A 6,000-nucleotide genomic window follows, 5' to 3' on the forward strand; every position below is an offset into this window, starting at 1 on the left:
AAGTACAACAAAAAATGCTACATAAATAAAAAGAGAGAAAGAGATGGGAAATGTAATGGAAAGTGGATGTAAGAAGGGATGGAAGCTAAAGGATAAGACTGACTCAGGAGCAAAAGGTTTGTAGTTTCCTCAGTTTGAATTTTAATGTGGTAGGGGTGAGCATGAGGAAATGATGAAGAACATGGATTATGCCCAGGAACTATGAAAGAGTGCTGCTTATTACATAAGACCAAATTATTTTAACAGTTTATTGTGTGGGCTATATCCCTATTAATATGTCTGGATTTTCTTTGAATTAGAAAATACTAAATGAGTGAAAAATTCATTCCATATGTTAGGATACTCATTTTTGGACAAAAACAACTAAGAGTGAAATCTCCTCTAAAGGAACATTGAGGGAAAAAACAATTGGCTCGCTACGAAGTCTTCCCATCTCCTCCTACCTTTTCAGTGACAATGGCAAGATTTGTTCATGAATCCAAAGTCTATTTCCAATTAACCATGACTTTTCTCTTTGTACGTATTATTTGATAGATGTCTAGTCTTTACCAGAAATATATTCTTTCTAAAAGCATGGCTATCCACTGACAACTTTATTCTTTAAGTACTTGTAATGGAAAGAAAAAATAATAATTGGGGGGAAAGCTGAATTTCTTTTGAAAGGGCATTTGGATTCATTTTAGAAATTAAATTGAATTTCATGGCCTTCAGATTATTCTCAGGGCTGGAATTTTGCTTTCATTTTGCTTTATTTTATGTTTTTGGTGGTTTTAAGACTATTTTTTTCCCAAAAAAGTGGTGATATGTATATATTATATGTAGTTATTGTTATTTCTATGAAGATCAAGAGGTTCTAAAAGTAAGTACTGTTGTTATTATTTAACATCAGTTGACTTTTGAAAATGTCTTAAGAATTATATTTAACATGGGTTGTAATGGTAAGAAAAAAAAGTAATTAGATTCTTTTCTACTCTTAAGAGCAAAGAATAAGACCACCACTGCCACCAAGTTATGAAATTACATTAATCCTTAGCCAAACGAGAGTAATAACATTTTTAAACCAGATTTAAAACTAGAAGACAAAAGAGGAAGGACAATATTTAATTCTTGATCTGTCCAAGAGGGTGAGAGGGTCTTCTTGCTATTGGCTGGGTCTCCTGTTCAGTGGTCAAGCTTTGGACCAAGCAGGGATTGTTTGCCCCCTTTAAAATAAAAGAAAAAGGCTAAGGCATCAGTATGATGGCCCAGTTCCCAGCCCTCCCCCTTCCTGGGATGCTGGGGGAGCATGAGTTAGACAATCCTGAAACTGATAAAGTTTATATAAAGCACATTATCTTGCTACAAAGTGGGAAAGATTTTGTGAACTGCAAAGTAGCCTGTTTAAAGACTTTTTTCCCAACTTGTTTCAAGACTAGTCCGGGAGCACTAACATTTTCTAGATAAAGCATTTATACTGCATCGTTTCTTCCTGGCTGTCCTTTCTCCCCCAAATTCTGTTCTATTTTTGTCCTCTGACTGGAAGAAAACCATCTCCCTGGGTTAATGACCTAAGAGAGTTTGCTGCTGAAACCTGGCCAGTTTTCCTACCTATCCATCCAAGTTCCAGGAGTAGCATTTTACTACTTAATTCTGAAAACAGGTGAGGACAGAGATTCTCAGAAAAGAGGATTCCATTCTGCATGTGTGCTTGCTTCTCTCCATCTTCATCACGTAACATCTCTGCTGCCTTATATTGACTGCCTGATATGAAGTGGAGACAGCTTGGGTTGAATGTTTTAATCTGACTCTAAATTGGTATTGCACAACCTCGAACCATTTCCCTAGAGCTTGATTTTTCTTTTCTTTGTGTGCAAAATGAGGAAACTGTTTGGCCCAAGACCCTAAACATAAAAGCAACAGGTGGGAGATAAAACAGTACAAAGTGTCTAGACATCTTCTTCCAAAGGGCCTGAGCCCCTTAAGGATTGATATACATGTGGAGTCTCCACAGCAGGAATCACACAATGATACCTTGAATTTATATATCTTTTTAAGGTTTAGGAGACACTTTAAATAAATTATTTCATACTATCTTCACAAAACTCCTGTGGGGTCAGTAGTACAAATAATAGCTCCATTTTACAGACAAAGAAACAGACAGAGAAAAGATAATACAAGTAATAACTAATGTAGGGCAACTAGGTAGCACCATAGTGCACAGAGCACCAGGCCTGGAGTCAGGAGACTCTTCCTGAGTTCAAATCCTGCCTCAGACACTTACTAGCTGTGTGACCCTAAGCAAGTCACTTAACACTATTTGCCTCAGTTTCTTAATCTGCAAAATGAGCTGGAAAAGGGAAAAACTGGGCCATCACTCCAGTATCTTTGCCAAGAAAATCCCAAAAGGGGTCATGAAGACTTGGACATGACTGAAAAATGACTGAATAACAATGACAAAAATAACTGACGGAGTCTGTTTGAACCCACATCTTCTGATTTCCGTCCTAGGTTCTTTCTGCTACAGGACACTGTCTCCATATTGTCTACAAGAAATAGTTTTTTCTGGAATAAAATGCAATAATTACCATATGGCAATTTTGGAGAAGTTGCCAAGGAATTACAAACTGGAGAAACCAAAAGAAGAAATTTAATAGAGAAAATTACCCAGTTTTGAATTGGGCCACAATGATACCAAACATTAAGCAACCCAATTCTTATGAAAATGAAACTCTGCAACATAGACTGGACAATTCAGGGGAAGTAGTATCATCTGATTGAAAGAGTGTTCAGAAGTTAGCCCCTGACTATGACCATGGACAAGTTATTTAGCCTCTCTCTGTTTCACTTTCTACATCTGTAGAATGGGACTAATAATCTAATCTGCCCCTGCCTCTTTCATTCAAAAAGCAAAAATATTCTGAGTTTGCCAAAAGGGTGGAGACATAGTATAAGGCTGAAGAAAAGTTCATAGGGAGAGGCAGAGAGGTTAGTATATAATTCCCTCTTTCCAACCGCCTAGGAAAACAGAAGACCAAGAAAGAGTTGATACAAAAGGAAATCCTATAATTACGTAAAAGAAAAAAACAAAGAAAAAGAAAAGCAAGCGAGCCAAGAAAAGAAATAGTTTGAAATCATCTCTGTGAATGGCTTTTTACCGAGGGAAAGATGTATGCTATTGAAAGTAGGGAGCATCAATTCAGAAAACTAAAATAATTAAGATAAGAAATATATTGTGCAGAGTTTTATGGGATTGGATTTACTGCCCTTATAAGGAATCGGACTATGGGAATTACATTTGGGGGGGAGCGGGACAAGTGGATGAAGTATCCAAAAATTTAGCTAAAGAAGTATCCTTCTAGTCATCAGAATACTATAGGACCTCAGAGCTAGAAAGCATCTCAGAGATCACCTAATACAACCCATCCCTGAAAAATCAACATACCCCAAAGAGATCAACCAGCCTTTGCCTGACAGCCTCTAGTAAGAGGAAACTCCCTATTACCAGAAATAACTTATTTCATTATAGGTTAGCTCTAATAGTAGGGAAGTTTTTTTTTCTTTTTTAAAATTAGGTCTAAATTTGGTACTCTGTAGATTCTACCAATCGCTCCTGGTTCAGCCCTGGGGGACCAAGCAAAACAAATCTAATCCCTTTTCCACATTCTTCCACAGCCCTTCAAATACTTGAAGACAGCTATCAGATCCTGCCTATGTCCTCTCTTTTCCAGGCTAAGTAACCCTAGTTTCTCAAACTGCTCCTCATGTGTCATCATCTCAAACCTTTCAAACCAATGTGGTCTTCTCCGTCTGGACACTCTACAGCTTACTAATGTCATTCTTAAAATGTGGCACTCAGACTGAACACAATATCCCAGATACTATCTGACCAGAGAAGACCCTATGTCTTCTCTGTGTGCCTAAGATTACATTAATGTTTTTGACTGCCATATCACACTGCTAATTCATATTGAATTTTCATTCTACTAAAACTCTCAGTTCTTTTTTTTTGACAAACCACTCTCTAGCGACCACCATTCTGTTGTGTACTTGGCAGGGAAAGAGAGTTAGGTGGTGCAGTAGATAGAACACTGGACTTGGAATAAGGAAGACTTAGCCCCAGGAGTTCAAGTCTGGCTTCAGACATTTACTACCTGCATGACCCTGGGCAAGTTAGTCAACCCTGTTTGCCTCAGTTTCCTCACCTGTAAAATGAGCTGGAGAAGGAAATAGCAAAGCACTTCAGTATCTTTGCCAAGAAAAGTGCAAATGGGGTCATGATGAATTGGATATGACTTTTAAAATATATATATATATATATTTTTAATTTTTTAAATCATAAAAATTATTTTCTATGGATTCAATTTTTCAATGAGGGAAGAAATCAGGTCATCTGCTGAGAGAGGATATAGGCAAAGAACTGGACTTTGATAAAATTGAAGAACATTGAGAATAGTTATAGGAATCAACAAGAAATTAATAAAAAGGGACCACTGAACAGCAGCAAAGAGAGTTGAAGCTGGGTCATGTATCTTTGCAATTGGCCAGGCTTATGCAGTTCTGTAACTTTCCTTTAACTTTGATTTCATCGGTGGTAAAGGAGTTCATATGTGAATTGGTTCAGAAAAAGTCTTAAGTTGCATAAGGTACATAGCAGTTGTGACTTGCTCTGGATATCATGAGAGATTTGAACACAGGTTTTCCTGATGCCAAGGCAGCGTTCTATCCACAATGCCACATTGTCTTCAGCTTAGGAGAGGAAAAACTGAATAGTGGGGCCCAGCCAAGGTTGGGGCTTAGCACAATGGGAAGTTAAATGGGGGAGGTAGTCATGTTTAGCAGGAACAACATGACAGTGACTGACCATGGAGTCCAGCCTGGAGGAAGGGTGGGGACAGGGTGGCTGAGTCAGCTGTTAACAAAAAGGAACTCAGTAACTGTTAAAGGCAGATGATTAAATCAACTGAAGATCTCTGTATGAAGGTCTTTACCTCATCTTTCCAACCTCTCATCCTCAATTTATCTCTGTCTCTACACCCACCTTTTCATCTTTCCCTCCAGCCTCAGGAAAAAAATATGCCTTTACTTCTCTCCATGGCTAACACCTCTAACAGAGTTATGGAATTTTTCTTCTCTTCCCCCCTGTAGGACTTGGAATCCAGGTCATTCTATCTTTATTCAGTATTTTCTGTCTCTTCACCTCCACTAGATCAGTGGATGGGGGCGGGGGGGGGGGGGATGTGGTTGGAGGGCAAAAACATCAGATCTAGAGCTTGGAGGTAGAACAATGCCAACAAAATCCAGGAGCGATGGGTGGATGATAGGAAATGGAGTTGGGGGTGAGTGGGGCTGGGTGAAGAACTGTGAGTTTAGGATGTCCAATAGGTCATTAAAATAGGTATTGAAAAATTAAATAGGTATTGAAAATGTTAAAAAAAAAAATAGCAGGGTTCAAAGCAAGTAGGGATCATTTTGAGATGCTTGCCTTTTAAAAGACAAGGAAAATAATAAAGAGACTAAGAACAATTAAAAAACAATTTAGGAAAACAATCAGGTCATGAAATTAAAATATTGAAATTACACAGATACTCAAAATAAAGGAATAAATGAGAGAATGACAATATAAAGAGAACCAAGTGAATACAAGAGAAAAGGGAAAGTCAGGGCATGAGGCCCAGTTTTGGTTCTAGACATTGCCAGTAAAGGAGGGAACATGCCAAGAAGTCATGATATACAAGCACAAAATAAAGTTCTGAGTAAACCAAGAGAAAAGTAAAAAATGTTGGTAGAGTTTTTCTTCACTTTAGCTAGAGGAAAAAGGAAACAGGCAAGAAATGGGAAAATTCAGGGATTGTCCCTAATGTTGCAATATCACTGCTAATTAAGAAGAAGATAGTATTTAGAGCTAAAACTGGAAGTGATGATGTTTACCCACCCCTTTTGGATCTATGAAGGCACTTTACTGATACCTTTCTCATATACTATTCTGTATTATAGTTATTTGTATGTGTATGAGAGATGCCC

The sequence above is a fragment of the Phascolarctos cinereus genome, unplaced genomic scaffold, assembly GCF_003287225.1.
Source record: "Phascolarctos cinereus isolate Bilbo 61053 unplaced genomic scaffold, phaCin_HiC Scaffold_4;HRSCAF=312, whole genome shotgun sequence".
Taxonomy (NCBI): domain Eukaryota; kingdom Metazoa; phylum Chordata; class Mammalia; order Diprotodontia; family Phascolarctidae; genus Phascolarctos; species Phascolarctos cinereus.